The sequence below is a fragment of the Amblyraja radiata genome, chromosome 17 (assembly GCF_010909765.2).
Source record: "Amblyraja radiata isolate CabotCenter1 chromosome 17, sAmbRad1.1.pri, whole genome shotgun sequence".
In the NCBI taxonomy this organism is placed as follows: Eukaryota; Metazoa; Chordata; class Chondrichthyes; order Rajiformes; family Rajidae; genus Amblyraja; species Amblyraja radiata.
Genome location: NC_045972.1, coordinates 23472843 through 23489689, shown reverse-complemented (window position 1 = coordinate 23489689; position 16847 = coordinate 23472843). Strand labels below are relative to the sequence as shown.

At 42.8% G+C, this 16847-nt stretch overlaps 1 long non-coding RNA gene across 1 annotated transcript; it reads right to left on the bottom strand.

The window, feature by feature from the left end:
- Nucleotides 1–3086: 3086 nt before the first annotated feature.
- On the bottom strand, nucleotides 3087–15590 carry LOC116982939. The gene is made up of 3 exons (XR_004414564.1): nucleotides 15469–15590; nucleotides 6576–6578; nucleotides 3087–3096 (listed from the first exon to the last, which is right to left on the bottom strand). It is a non-coding gene; the product is annotated as an uncharacterized LOC116982939 (long non-coding RNA).
- Between the last annotated feature and the right edge of the window lie 1257 nt (nucleotides 15591–16847).

Here is a 16847-nt window from a genome sequence, read left to right as displayed (position 1 = left end):
ACAAAAACACATGTGATAAATAAATAAAAACCTTCCACTAGCAGAACCCTTTTATGGGTACAGCACCTCATATTCCGTCTGGGGTCCTTGCGTCCCTATGGCATCAACATTGAATTCTCCCAATTTGGCTAGCCCGTGCTGTCTCCTCCCCTTCCTTCACCCTCTAGCTGTCTCCTCCCACCCTCCCATCCGCCCGCCCTCGGGCTCCTCCTCCTCCTCCCTTTGTCCTTCTTTCTTTCCCCACCCCCTATCAGTCTGAAGAAGGGTTTCGGCCCGAAACGTCGCCTATTTCCTTCGCTCCATAGATGCTGCTGCACCCGCTGAGTTTCCCCAGCAATTTTGTGTACCCTTTTATGCCTTTTTGGTTTCTCTTGAAGTATTAGATCCGGGGAAAGAAGCGCTTTTGAGTTAAGAGTCAGTTTAGTTTGGTTTAGTTTATTGTCACGTGTCCAGTGAAAATCTTTTGCTACATACTATCTAGTCAGCGGAAAGACAATACGTGATTACAACCGAGCTGTCCACAGTGTATAGATACAAGATAAAGGGAATAATGTGAAGAACGTTTAGAGCAAGATAAAGCCAGTCAAGTCTGATCAAAGATAGTCCGAAGGTCTCTAATGAGGTAGATAGTAGCTCAGACTGCTCTCTAGTTGTTGGGAGGATGGTTCGGTTGCCTGATAACAGATTCAATGGTTCAAATGACTCAATGGTTCCTTTATTATCACATATACCAAGGCACAGTGAGATTCTTTCTATGCATGCAGATCAGTAAGATTATTGTCATACATAAGAACAATCCCTGGTTAAGCATATAATGCCTAGAAACGGCCCACCATATGCAAGAGTCGCAGGGTTTGGGTGGCATTTCACAGTCCCAAATGCATTGGCCATAAAGACCTGACTTAGAGATACAGCTTGGAAACAGACCCTTTGGCCCATCAAGTCCACGCCGACCAGTGATTACCCATGCACGAACGCTATCTTAGGCACCATAGGGGACAATTTACAATTTTTACCGAAGCCAATTAACCTACAAGCATGCACATCTTTGGAGTGTGGGAGGAAACAGAGCACCCGGAGGAAACCCACATGGTCAAAGGGAGAACATACAAAATCCATACAGACAGCGCACGTAGTCGGGATTGAACCTGAGTCCCTGGTGCTGTAAGGCAGCAGCTCTACCACTGCACCACAGTGCCGCCATTGTGCTGACTGTGGCAGCCGTCGCCTCCATCTGGTCATCCCACGAACCGTGATCCCACTCCTTGCCCGACCATCTTCAAACTTGGTGCCCCGGGGGCGTCTTCTGCAGCCAACCTTGAAGGTGCTGAAAGGTAAGACTCCCCTCCTCCCACTTCCTCATTGTGAAAGGATTACTTGGCTGAGACCCACAATAAAGACCCATTCAAGATTTTACACAGGAAATACCCTGATGTTACATTTACTCCAAGAGCTATGGAAAGGAACTCAGAAACAATATTCTGTTCAGGCAAGAGGTAGCCTGGCACTGGGCCGTTGGTGCTTGTTCTTTCTCCTATTCCATAAATTGACAGCTGAGAGAATGCCAAGGCAATTCTTAATAATAATGTTGGACTATTGCGATGATCATGATATACCTCCATCACGGACACTTACATCTGGTGTTTACACATTGTGAAATTCAATTGACATTGTCACTGAGCACTTACTTTAGTCATGCTGCCTGTTTATGTTTAAATAATTGTTTGCATTAGTTTACGACACGGAGTTTACACATTCTCCCTGTGACCGCGTGAATTTCCTTCGGGTGCTCCGGTTTCAAAGTTCAACATTCCAAAGTTGTGCAGGTTTGTCCCTAGTCTTTAGGATAGTATGGGTGTTTTGCAGAAGCCAATTAACGTACAAACCTGTATGACTTTGGAGTGTGGGAGGAATCCAGAGCACCTGGAGAAAACCCAGGTTGTAACAGGAACGTGCAAACTTCGTACAGACAGTACTCGTAGTCAAGATCGAACCCAGGTCACTGGCGCTGTAAGGCAGCAACTCTACCCCTGTGCCACTAAGCCTATTTTAAGGTTATGTGTTATATGTTACAGTATATTAAGTTGATTTGCTGTAATGTCTGAACACACATAAATAAAATTTTGAAGCTCATGATGCCTTTAAGATGAGGAGGGGAAGATTTAATCGGACCCTAAGGGTTAATTTCTTTATACAGTGTGGTGGTTGTTTGGATTGAACTGCTGGAGGAGGCAGCTTGGGCAAGTGCTATCGCTAACTTTAAGAAACATTTAGTTAGGTACATGGATAGGATAGGTTTAGAGGGATATGGGCCACATGCAGGCAGGTGGGACTAGTGTAGATGGGGCATGTTGGGCGGCGTGGGAAAGTTGGGCTGCAGAGCCTGTTTCCACGCTGTATGACTCTATAACTCTATGCACTATAGAAATTATGATTGGCATTTATCTGCACTTTGGCAGATTCCAATGGTCCCCATAAGATGCATAACAGAGTTGTTCTGATTTGCAGATCCACCCCAATTATCTTGACGTTGGGAGCAACATAAAGAATTAAACTATGAGTTGCCACAGTTGTCAAATGCTGTCCTGTTTCCAATGTAACACTGCAGTCTTACAACAACAACAAATGCTTGTCAACCTATGTATAATTTGTTTCTATTTTAATACAGATGTGTCTATTAACAAGACATCGCCAGAGAGAAACACAATGTGTTTCCAGCAGAGAGACAAGACTCAATTTTGTTTCATTTTTAATTGCTTAATAACAATGCTATTGGCACAGAACAAAAGCCTCTCGGGCGAGGTTCCAGGGGATCAGTGTCACTCCTGGAGTTAATTGGCACCTTTAGTCGGTGGCAAAGCAGACATACTGTAGATTTAAAAGAAAAATGTACAGAAATACTCAAAGCAGAAATTAGCAGGTACTATCGCAACATTTAAGAAACATTTAAACAGGTACATGGATAAGATAGATTTTAGAGTGATATGGGCCAAACGCAGGCAGGTGGGACCAGTGTAGATGAGACATGTTGGTCGGAGTGTGCAAGTTGGGCTAAAGGGCCTATTTCCTCGCTCTGTGGGCAAGGTGGGCTAAAGGCTTTGTTCTATCGGACGGAATCATGGTGGTTATATTACTGGACTGGAAGCCAGAGATCTGAAGCACTAATCCAGAGGCACAAGTTCAAAGCCCATCAATGCTGCTATTTGGAGCATTGCGTGCAGTTCTGGTCACCCCTTTACGGGAGTGATGTGGATGCTTTGGAGAGAGTGCAGAGGAGGTATGCTAGAATGCCTGATTTAAAGGCTTTCAGCTACAAAAAGAAAATGGGTAAACTTGGACTGTTTAAGACAATAGACAATAGACAATAAGTGCAGGAGTAGGCCATTCGGCCCTTCAAGCCAGCACCGCCATTCACTGTGATCATGGCTGATCATTCACATTCAGTACCCTGTTCCTGCCTTCCCACCATATCCCCTGACTCCGATATCTTTAAGAGCTCTATCTAACTCTCTCTTGAAAGCATCCAGAGAATTGGCCTCCACTGCCTTCTGAGGCAGTGAATTCCACAGATTCACAACTCTCTGGGTGAAATAGTTTTTCCTCATCTCCGTTCTAAATGGCCTACCCCTTATTCTTAAACTGTGGCCCCTGGTTCTGGACTAACCTAACATCAGGAACATTTTTCCTGCCTCTAGCGTGTCCAATCCCTTAATAATCTTATATGTTTCAATATGATCCGCTGTCATCTTTTTAAATTCCAGAGTATACAAGCCCAGCCGCTCCATTCTATCAACATATGACAGTCCCGCCATCCAGAGATTTTCTCTGGAACATCAGAGGTTGAGGGAGACTTGATGGAAAATATAAAATTATAGAAGTATATAAAATTATACATATTGGCATAGATAAGGTAAACAGTCAGAACCTTTACCCCAGGGTGGAAATGTCCAAAACTGGAGGACATAGCAATAAGATGAGAGGGGGGATGTTTAATGGAGATGTGCAGGACACGTTTCTTTATACAGAGAGTGGTGGGGGTTTGGAACACATTGCCAGGGGAGGTGGTGGAGGATGATATGATAGTGGAGTTGAAGAGGCTTTTAGATAGGCACATGGAATTGCAGGAAATGGAGGGGTATGGATCATGTACAGGCAGATTAGATCCGTTTAACTTGGCATCATGTCCACAAACATTCCTGGGCTGTACTGCACTATGTTCTCTGTTCTATGTCTTTGGACAAGATGGTATCAATGGTGGGATGGGGAATTTAATTCACAGTGCATGGTTAATTGTTCAGCAAACACAATTAATTTGCTCAGAAATTAAACTCAACTTCAACAGCAGAGGAAATCAAACTTTCCTCAGTGGAAGCATAGTTTATACTGAGAATGGCAGGGAGAAGAGGACAATCACGTACAATCGATGTGCATAAGATTTGCTTCAATGCAACTAACAGGCTTCATTGACAGGGGCATGATACAAAGAGGGCACAGGGGCGCAGGAGGTAGAGCTGCTGTCTCGCAGAACCTGGTTCGATCCTGACCTCGGATGCTATCTGTGTGGAGTTTGCATGTTCTTCCTGTGACTACGTGGGATTTTCACCGGATGCCCTGACTTACTCCTACGCTCCAAGTAAGTACAATAATGTGGTACCACAGTACCTAATACTTGTTGACATATTACATTTTATATACAGCTTCTCATTTTTAATTTAATAATAAATCAGGAATAAGGAAGAAAAGAATAGAAAAGGAGAGATTGACATAAAATGGTGCGTGAAATAGAAAGATAGCCCGAAAGATGAAAGAAGAAAGAAGAAGAAGTAGAAAGCGAACGAGAAAGAGACGAAATAGAGAAAAGAAAAAAAAGGAGAAAGGAGATTGAAAGCGATATACCTATTTAATGTTCCTGGCCACCCGTCACCTGATTCTGAAACATTTTATTTCTATGGTTGTGTTGCACCATATGCTTCTAAGAAGTCGATAAAAGGAGACCAAATCAATAAGAATTGGTCTACTTTACCTGCTAGAAGGAGTTGCAATACAAAATCTTATAGTGCACAACATTATGAGAGGAATCGATTGGATAAATGCAGTCTTTTGACCAGAGAAGGGGAATTGAGAACCAGAGGACATATTTTTAAGATGAGGGGGAACCTGAGGGGTAACTTTTATTTATACATAGGGCGGTGGGTGTATGGATCAAGCTGCCGAAGGAGGTAGTTGAAGCAGGTACTATTGCAACGTTTCAGAAGCATTTACATAGGTGCATGGATAGGATAGGTTTAGAGGGATATGGATGAAATGCAGGCACGTGAGACTAGTGTAGATGGGGTATGTTGGTCGACATGGGCATGTGGGCCGAAGGGCCTGTTTCCATGCTCTATGACTCTGTGACTCTTTGACAAGTGGCTTGTGTATTGTTATTATCCTGTTGTGCATTTTATATTTCTCTGATGCACGTGAATACAATACTCATGGGAGTTATTTTCTGCAGCGTGATACAAAATGAAGACCACAAAGGCTGACCATTATTGAGCCATTTTAAACAGAAATCAATCAGTGCATTATGATTTGTTTCAAGTGACTGCTGGGTTAATGCCACTAATGATTTCACCCTTTCACAACTCTTGCAACACAGACGCAATATGAAATGCAGGTATTGAGAAAATAAGCATTCTCTCACTCTTTCACTGAACTTGATCAGCACTCACGTCTATTCCTTCCTCCCAGGTAATTGTAGCTTCCCCTAAAATACATCCGCAATATTCGTCTAATTTGCTCCATATTGAGTTTCAGGGCTGGGACATCACTTTGCAGATGTGTACAGTTCTGCTCACCACACTGCAGGAAGGATGTCATTGCAATAGAGTGTTGAAGGATGGCGCAGTGACGCAGTGGCAGAGTTGCTGCCTTGCAGCGCCAGAGACCTGGGTTCGATCCTGACTACGTGTGCTGCCTGTGCGGAGTTTGTAGGTTCTCTCTGTGACCGTGTGGGTTTTCTCCGGGTGCTCAGGTTTCCTCCCACACACCACAGGTGTAAGGGTTTGTAGGTTAATTGGCTTCAGTAAAAACTTTAATTTTCTCTTGTTACTAGTTGCTTCCCAAAGATATACAGGTTTGTAGATTAGTTTAGTTTTAAGAGATACAGTGCGGAAACAGGTCCTTCGGACAAACATTGACCGTGCCAACCATCGATCCCCGCACACTAACACTATCCTACTCACACACTAGGTACAATTCACATTTTTTCCAAAGCCAATTAACCTACAAACCTGTAAGTTAACTAACAAACCTGTATGTCTTTGGAGTGTGGGAGGAAACTGGAGCATCCCGAGAAACCTCACGCAAGTTGCGGGGAGAATGTACAAACTCTGTACAGACAGCATCCATAGTCAGGATCTAACCCAGCTCTCTGTCGCTGTAAGGCAACAACTCTACTGCTGCGCCAATGTGAAGCCCATAGGTTAATTGGCTTCAGAAAATTGTAAATTGTCCCTAGTGTGTAGGATAGTGCTATATGGTGTGATTGCTAGTGTGCGTGGACTCGGTGACTGAAGGGCCCATTTCCACACTATCTCTCCAGTTTATAGCCACATCTATGTAGCTTTTCTTAAAAAGCATTCACAATATCTGTCTCCTTTGCTCTACATTGAGTTTAAGGGCTGGGACATCATATTGTAGATACACAAAACATTGGTCAGGCCATGCTTGGAGTATTGTGTGCAGTTCTGCTCACCACACCACAGGTAGGATGTGGTTGCAGGAGAGAGAGAGTGCAGAAGAGTTTCGCCAGGATGTCTAGTTTAGTTTAGTTTAGTTTAGTTTAGTTTAGAGGTACAGCGTGGAAATAGGCCCTTCGGCCCACCGAGTCCCCACCGAACAGCGATCCCTGCACATTGTAATTGTAATTGTAATTAATTTATTAGTCAAGTACCTGTATGTAAAAACATACAAGGAATTTCATTTGCCGTACAGTCATACCAAAAAAGCAACAAGACACACAACTACATAAAATTAACATAAACATCCACCACAGTGCTCTGTGATGGAAAGCAATAACGTATAATCTTCTAGGCTCCTTTTCTCCCACGGTCAGGGCAGTCGAACCATCCGCAGTCGGGGCAATCGAAGCTCCCACAGCCAGCGATCGAAGTTCCCGCGTCGGGGCAATCAAAGCTCCCACGATCAGGTCATTTGAAGCTCCTGCGGTTGGAGCTACCTACGCTCCACAATGTTAAGTTCGCAGGCTCCCGCGGTTGGAGCTCCCAAAGGCGATCCCCAGCAAAGGGACCGCCAGCTCCACGATGTGAGGTCACAGTAAAGATGGAGGTACGATACAGAAATTGTTGCATCTCCATCGAGGAAAGAGATTAAAAAAAGATTCCCCTACCCCTCACATAATGCAAAACTAAAGATACACTAAAACATACATTTAACAACAGACTAACAACAACAAAAGAAGAAAAGCACGAGACAGATTGTTGCCGAGGCTGCCATCGTACGGCGCCACCCAGTGGAAAAGAAAGAAGACAATTTACACTTATACCAAACCAATTTACCTACATACCTGGACGTCTTTGGAGTGTGGGAGGAAACCGAAGATCTTGGAGAAAACCCACTCGGCCACGGGGAGAACCTACAAACTTCGCACAGCCAGCACTCGTAGTCGGGATCAAACCCAGGTCTCCGGCGCTGTAAGTGCTGTAAGGCAGCAACTCTACCACCGCTCCACCGTGACGACCTTGTTGTCTAGAATTATGAGCTGTAGTTCTGAGGAGAGGTTGTATGGGCTGCATATAACAAACCTACTGTACCCATACTCACCTCTCAGAAAGAATGTACTTACTGAAATTTCATTGGGTTTGTAGATCATTGGAATTCAGACTTGATTATCTGATTCCTCGTTTATTTTGCTTGTTACTTCCTCCTGTCTCGGTTTCCAGTTCCAGTCAGTGCATATTTCCCAACAGCTTGCTAACATAATCTGATCCCTGCCAGTGTTAACATACTGGATGGTGTCTCTTTATCCTGGAATAGAGTCAATAATTAATACTAAAAGAACAGGCAGATTGTGGACGGTTCCACATTCTGAACGTTGTTCCAACAGCACAAAGATTAGTTAGTCCCACAACACTGCTCTTAAAGATGCAACCTCAAAACAATAATTTTTGTTGATAACCAAAGTTACATCTAATACATATCTTGCCTTTCAAAAAGCATTGGAAATAGGACCTGTGATGATAATCAAAACTGACATACCCAAGAAGTCCTTATAATAAGCTAAAATGTAACAGCGCTTTTATTTACTTTAGACTTTAGAGATACAGTGAGGAAACTGGCCCTTTGCCCCACCGGGTCCACGCAAACCAGCGATCATCCCTTACACTGGCACTATCCCACATACAAGGGACAATTTACAGCTTTACCGGCCAATGCACGTACACACCTGTACATCATTGGAGTGTGGGAGGAAACCAGAGCACCCAGAGAAAACCCACGCACTCACAGGGAGAATGTACAAACTCCGTACTGACACCACTGGTAGTCAGGATCGAACCCGGGACTCTAGCGCTGTAAGGCAGCAACTCTGGCGCTGCGCCACTGTGCCGCCCTGTTAAATGGAGACACTGAACCAAAGACAGCTCTGCCTTCTCAGATATAGTGTACTATTGTTTTACAGAAGCACATCAAAGATAGCCCTACTGCCCTGTTCAATATTTACCTTTCCATTGTCATCAATAAAAAGCATTTAATTGTGTCCCGATGTTGGGGGGAGTCCAGAACCAGGGGCCACAGGTTAAGAATAAGGGGTAGGCCATTGAGAACAGAGATGAGGAAAAACGTTTTCACCCAGACAGTTGTGAATCTGTGGAATTCTCTGCCTCAGAAGGCAGTGGAGGCCAATTCTCTGGATGCTTTCAAGAGAGAGTTAGATAGAGCTCTTAAAGATAGCGGAGTCAAGGGATATGGGGAGAAGGCAGGAACAGGGTATTGATTGTGGATGATCAGCCATGATCACAGTGAATGGCGGTGCTGGCTGGAAGGGCCGAATGGCCTACTCCTACACCTATTGTCTATTGTCTTCACATATTTTGTGATATTTTGCCAATGTGTAAATTCATTGCTGCATTTCTACTTTACTTCAAAAGTATTTTATTGGCCGAGATAGACTTTGAGGCAATGAGACCTCCATGTTTTTGCTAAATCAACCAGCCACGTTGCATGCTTTCATGAGCGTAAGTACCATAAATCCTCAGTTCAGTTCCGTGCAGTCCAACAGAATCTATAGATCACTTTTTTTCCACTTGTCTCTCTGTGTTCTCATTCATCTCAGTTACTTCCATCTCCTCCAGGAAGATTAGCTGTGATGAACAAGCTTTCACCGCCCTTGCACAGCCAGCACAGTCAACCTTGCTGTCAGTTCAACCGTTCTACATCTCCAACCTCTTCCTCCCCTCCCTCTTTCTTCTCCCCTGCAACTTATTTACTTTCTCATTCTGATGAATGGTTGTCAACCTGAAACGTAATCTCTGTATCTCTCCCCAGTGACACCACCTGACCTGCTGAGAATTTCCTGCATTCAATCCCCTCACCGCAATTTAACAATATTTTCCCTTCAATAATTATTGAGCAATTACCCAATATTTTCTTTATATATTGATCCAACTACCTCAATGATCTTTCTGTACAATTCCAGTTCATTAGTGTGCCATTCATTGATGTGAATGTTGATATTTATTCAGTACCATCTGAACCAATTTTGCATTCTCTCTTTCTCTCTCTCTCTCTGGTTTGGACATACAGCATAAAAATGGGCCCTTCGGCCCACCTAGTCCACACTGACCATGGATCACACATACACTAGTCCTATGTCCTCCACAATAATGCCAATTTACAGAAGCCAACTGACCAGCCCTTCTATCCAGAGATGCTGCCAGTTCCGCAGAGTTACTCCAGCATTTTGTATCTATCTTCGGCGTTATCCAGCATCTGCAGTTCCTTCCTACACAACCTACAGACCTGTAGCCTTCCATGCCCATGCCGACCCATCCAACTAATTGCAGTTATTGTTATTGGTGTGGTGAAAAGGAAACACACAGAGGGGGAGCAGTGAGAGTGTTGCAGGACTCATGTCGGAGAATGGAGGAGAATTTCTTCAAAGTAGCTATACCTTGAGAAGACTTTACAATGGAGCAGACAAAATGTGTTGGAAGGAACTGCGGATGATGGTTAACACCAAAGATAGACATAAAAAGCTGGAATAGCTCAGCTTTTTACACATTTTGCCTTGCTTGAATTGGGATTGACCATGTTCTAAGAGTTCAAGTGTATTTTAATGGTAGTAAATCATTTGAATGTTCTGATTGGGAGACGAGGAAAGAGATGAGGAAAAATATCTTTCGTCAGAGGGTGGCAAATCTGTGGAATTCTTTGCCACAAAAGTCTGTGGAGGCTAAGTCAATGGATATATGTAAGGCAGATAGATAGATTCTGATTAGTATGGATGTCAGGGGTTCTGGGGAGAAGGCAGGAGAATGGGGTTAGGAGGGAGAGATAGATCAGCCATGATTGAATGACAGAGTAGATGTGATGGGCCGAATGGCTTAATTCTGTTCCTATCACATATAATCTTATGATCTTATGAAATGCAACTTTATTTTTAAAGTCAGCTTTTAAAAAAATAACCAAGAAAATTGAATTAAACATTGGATATAACAGCTTACTGCAGTTTGTTTCCAATGCACAACTAACTTTAAATTGGTGGAGCAGTCGTCCAGTATAGGCAATTTGATACATTGCCAATTTAATTAACAAAGAGGTGTCTATATTTACATAATTCATAGTGAGTTGTAATGGAGATACTGCAAGCTTGGAGGTATCTTAACCGCCTTGTAGATCTAGAACCAAGTACAGCAAATATTTTGAGTGAAAAGTATTTCAAAGTATTATACATATTGTGCAAAGAGTTTTCCTGGGTCAATGTTCAATTTTATCAACTGGGATAACAAACTATTTATCCAAAGAAAAAATATTTACATTTATGTGTCCTTTCAGAGCCCTGTATTGTCCTGAAACACTGTACAGCTGATAAATTATATTAAACGTGTAGAATGAGCAATCAAGAATGGATTGATTAGGGAAAGCAAAGAAGATCATTCAGGGAAATGAAGATCAAAACGAGGAGTGATGTGGGAAATGTGGTTGATGAGATGTACTATGTAGACTTCTCAAATGCAGTTATTAAAGTGCCATGTAACAGTCTTGTTATGTACAATGAAGACCATGGAATAAGAGGGGGTGCAGTCACAGATTGTATGTTGACTGAGGAACAGAAAGTCAAGAGCCATAGTGAATTACACATAAGAATAATAGGAATAGTAATTAGTCAGAAGAAGGGTTACAACCCAAAACGTCACCCACACATTTTCTCCAGAGATGCTGCCTGTTCTGCTGAGTTACTCCAGCATTTTGTGTCTATCTTTGGTATAAACCAGCACCTGTAGTTCTTTATTTCTATATAATTGTGAACAGTTTTTTTTAATCCGACTGGTGTAAAATCTGCAGCCATGTCCCTCAGTAGATAGTATTGGTTTCTCTGACAGGTTGCACTGTGGATAATCCCCAATAGAAGATAATAAACATGTAAACATGGTGGAATGTAAGGAAATAACAACAGATCTTGTGAAAGTACAGATGGTCTGGTGGAATGTCCATAGAAATGTCAGATGAAAACCAATAAAATAAAATTGGAGGTGGGAATTAGGAGAACAAAACTAAACTAGGAAGGTGAGTAAAGTGTTTAAAGAAAACTAAGACACATATTAAGTAGAGGCATAAAGTACAAGACCAAATAAGTCATGATGATATTTTATAAAACACTGGTTCAGTCACAGTTGAGTGTTCAGTTCTGGGCATTACACTTTTAAAAGGATATAAAGGCTTTTGGGAGAGTGTTGAAAAGAAGTATACCAGAATGATTCCAAGAATGACAGACTTGAGTTAGTTTAGTTTAGTTTATTGGCACAGTGAAAAACATGTGACTTGATGTGATGTGTGTATCCAGTCAGTTGAAAGACTATACATGATTACAAACTTACAAAATACTTAAGGGGTTGGACAGGCTAGATGCAGGAAGATTGTTCCCAATGTTGGGGAAGTCCAGAACAAGGGGTCACAGTTTAAGGATAAGGGGGAAATCTTTTAGGACCGAGATGAGGAAAACATTTTTTCACACAGAGAGTGGTGAATCTCTGGAATTCTCTGCCACAGAAGGTAGTTGAGGCCAGTTCATTGGCTATATTTAAGAAGGAGTTAGATGTGGCCCTTGTGGCTAAAGGGATCAGGGGGTATGGAGAGAAGGCAGGTACAGGATACTGAGTTGGATGATCAGCCATGATCATATTGAATGGCGGTGCAGGCTTGAAGGACCGAATGGCCTACTCCTGCACCTATTTTCTATGTTTATATGTTTCTACAATCAAGCAGTCTACAGTGTACAGATACAGGATAAAGGGAATAATGTATAGTGCCAGATAAAGTCCAGTAAAGTGTGATTAAAGATAGTCCAAGGGCCTCCAATGAGGTAGATGGTAGGTCTGAGCTGCTCTCTGGTTGGTGATAGGATGGTTCATGTGTCTTGTAACAGCTGGGAAGAAACTGTCCCTGAATCTGGATTTACACATTTTCACACTTTTGTACCTCTTGCCTGATGGGAAAAGGGGAGAAGAGGAAGTAACTAGGGTGAAACTCATCCCAGATTATGCTGGTGTCCTTGCTGAGGCAGCGTGAAGTGCAGCTGGAGTCACCGGAAGGGAGATTGGTTTGTGAGATGGTCTGAGCTAAATTCACAATTCTCTGCAATTTATTGCACCATCACTAGCACTATTCTGCACACTAGGAACAATTTACAATCTTTATCGAAACAATTAACCTACAAACCTGTGTGGGAGGAAACCGGAGAACCCGGGGAAAACCCACACAATCACGGGGAGAATGTACAAACTCCGTTCAGACAGGACCTGTAGTCAGGATTGAACCCGGGTCTCTGGCATCGTGAGGCAGCAACTCTACCACTCTACCTCTGTGCTATAGCATCCCTGCAACAATTGTTTATGGACTTCCTCATTTTCCTTCACTTTAATTCCTGCGGAATCACATCTACCACTGTTAAAGCTGGCCTGGATTTACCAATCCTTATTCCAGACAGAAATATGAGAAGCTATTAATCTGAGTAGTTTCCAATCTCTCATTAAACCTGGGCATCACAGGTTATAGGTTAAATATCTGTCAAACTATCGTCAGAAATTCTTTACCTTTTGATGCTCATAAAGCAGAAAGGAGATAATTAAATTAAATTCCCCTGTTACATTTGTCGGCTTGTGTCTCTCGAGTCTCTGTTTCAGCTTGTGGTACTATGTGAACCAGCAGCATCTTTACAACAAGCCCAGAACCAGCCCATACCTATTGATTAAAGCCCAATGTTGCGACAGAATAGTCAATGCATGAAGGTAGACAGTCAGAACCTTTTGCCCAGCTTGGAAATACCAAATACCAGAGTTTAGTTTAGAGATACAGTGTGGAAGCAGGCCGTTCAACCCACTGAGTCCACGCCAATCAGCGATCACCCATACACTAATTCTATGTTATGCCATTTCACTTCCTACAAACTAGAGGCAATTTACAAAACCTAATCAACCTACAAACATGCACATCTTCGGAATGTGAGAGGAAACCGGAGCACCCGGAGGAAACCCACCTGGCCATAGGGAGAACATGCAAACACTGCACAGACAGCACCCATAGTCAGCATTGAACAGGAGTCTCTGGTGCTACGAAGCAGCATCTCTACCACTGCGCCACTTTGCAAGGTTCTTGATGAATGGCTTGAATGGCCCATTCTTGCTCCTAAATCTTATTTTTTTATAAAGCCATGGACTTGTTCGGCATGGAAACAGGCCCTTTGGCCAACTTGTCCATGCCAACCATTCTGTCCAAGGTGCGGAACCCATACCAGCATTGTTGCAGTGCTCCAGAAGTAACTACAGTTGAAGCAAGCTCTCTTCCCACCATTCCCCCACACCGCTAGAATATTGGCCGATACAACATGAATCACGTCCCAATCCATTAAAGGAAAATCAAAAGTTGCCAGCAAAATCCTTCAGGAATCTTTTAATTGCCCTCAACACAGTTATAGCTATTCAGATCAGAATACAAAGGCGGGGGTGATAATTATTACTAAATCACACTTAATTTGCATGTAATTCCCACAACATCCCAATAATATGCTCAAAAATATCACCCGAGAAAAAGTCAATAATTAAACGTTCAAACTCTTCTTCCTGAACACATTTGGACAAGTATATGGATAGGAAAGGATTTAAATGATATGGGCCAAATGCAGGCAGGTGTGACTAGTGTAGATGGGGCATCTTGGTCGGCATGGTCAAGTTGGGCTGAAGGGCCTGTTTCCATGCGATATGACTCCAAGACTAACACAATGAATTCAACTTTAGATATTCAAGATTTGCCTCTAAATCTGAAGGTTATGTTGAGTGGAGTAAGCCACCTTCTTGAGGCTTCTTTGTGACTGGTTTAAGGACCAGTAGACACAAATCTAAAATGATGGCCAGCAGATTTTAAAAAAGGACATGAGAAATGTAGAGAATGGTTATGATTCGGAACTCATTATCTTGTGGAAATAGAATAAATCAGTACTTTGAAAAGGGGATCCGATAGGTAATTGGATAGGTTTTTTTTTTTGGATGATTTATGATATTTGAAAATTTAGACATTGTAAGGGAACGGGGCCGAACAGGTTGCTCTACAAGGAACCAGCATGGACTTGATGGGCAGGACTAGTCTATTTTGGCACTGTACAGCTCCATGCTACTACATTTAATTAAATTAGAGGACAGGAATTATAGGGAGACTGGACTGGAAGGATTGAGTTAATAAGGAGAGATTGGACAGGCTGGGCCTGTTTTCCTTGGAGCAATGGTAGCTAAGAGATAACATGATAGAGGTACAATTATGAGAGGCAGAGATTGGGTAGTTAACTAGAGTCTGTTTCCCATTGTAGGGATGTCTAAAACTAGAGGGCAAAGATTGGGGTAAGTGGGTAATATTCAAAGGGGATCTGATGGATATATCGTTCACACGAAGAGCAGTTGTTATTGGCAACAAACGGCCAAAGGAGATGGTGGTGGCAGGAAAATACAAACTTTTAAGAAGCATCTGGACAGATACGTGAATGAACAAGTCATAGAGGGATATGGAGTTAATACAGGCAAATGGGATTAATAGTTACAAGCTCAATGGTCACCATAGCCATGGTGGGTCGAAGGGCCTGCCTCTATGCTGTCCAACTCAATAACTCTAATTTTACACTGCCCCGCCAAGGCCACCAAAGACAAGCCTCACCTTAGTCACTCCCCCTTCTCCCCTCTCCCATCAGGCAAGACACACAGATGTGTAAAAATGCACACTTCCACATTCAGGGACTTTCTTCCCAGTTGTCATGAGGCAACTGCACCATCTTATGAACAACTAGAGATCGGTCCTGACTTACCATCTACCTCATTGGAGACCGTCGGTCTCTTTAATCGGTCTTTACCAGACTTTATCTTGCATAAACATTATTCCTTTTTTCTGGTATCTGTACACTGTGGACGGCTCAATTATTATCATGTATAGTCTTTTTGCTGACTGGATAGCACGCAACAAAAAGTATGTTCCCTGTAGCTCAGTAAACATGACAATAATCAAAACTAAATTAAATTTTATCAATGCTCGCTCGTTTTGTTATACAATGGAGTTTTAGTTTAGTTTAGAGATACAGCATGGAAACAAACGCTTCGGCCCACCGAGTCCGCGCCGACTAACAATCGCTCATGCACATAACACTATCCTACACACTAGGAACAATTTACAGAAGCCAATTAACCTACAAACCTGCACACCTTTGGAAAGTGGGAGGAAACTGGAGCACTCGGAGAAACCTCATGCGGGTCACAGGGACAATGTAGAAATTCCCCAAAAGACAGCACCCATTGTCAGGATCGAATCCAGGTCTCTGGCGTTGTAAGGCAGCAACTCTACCGCTGCACCACTGTGCCTGTGTAAAATATTGTTCTAAAGGAGATTGTGAGTCTTATTTTTGCCCTTGTCACCCAGCCCAGTTTTCATTGTAAAGACATGATCTGTGCATTTCCAAAGGATAAAAAAAAAGTCCAACTGCACTGAAAACTGCACATCCTTTTTCTGGAGTGTCCGTAAGAAGTTTGACCTTCGACAAGTTGGCGGGAACACTGCCCAGCCTTTCCAGGTGGATCAGAGTAACAGACAGGCCTGGGATTTGGAGCTCTCAGCCATCTGGTTGGGAAGTCAATGTTGTAACGCTGGGCTACTCACTTGCCAAAACCAGATGGTTTCTGATTAAAAAGCCTTTGGGCAATTCTGTGGCACCATGTGAAATACAGACCACACTCGGTAACATCTGTTTCTCCGTTTCAGGGCCAGATATCTACAATGCTTCACCTTAAGGAGAATGTATGCTGCCAGACTTCTCAGCTGATTCAATATGTTTTCCTCTTCTGGTGAAAATGTGTTCAGATATACAAAGATTGCTATTGAAGTTCTCTTTCCACAAGAGAAGAGTGTTTCTATTATCAAATCAACTTCGAGCATGAGTATCAGGAGTTATAAGGTTTGGTGCTGGCAAGTTGGATAGCAATAAGGATGCTTAAATTCAAGAGTACGTAGACAGGGATGGTAAATTTGGCAGAGGCCTGGCAAGTGAGTTCTAGTGCAGACAAAAGTGCATATACTGTATACACTTTAGAGAT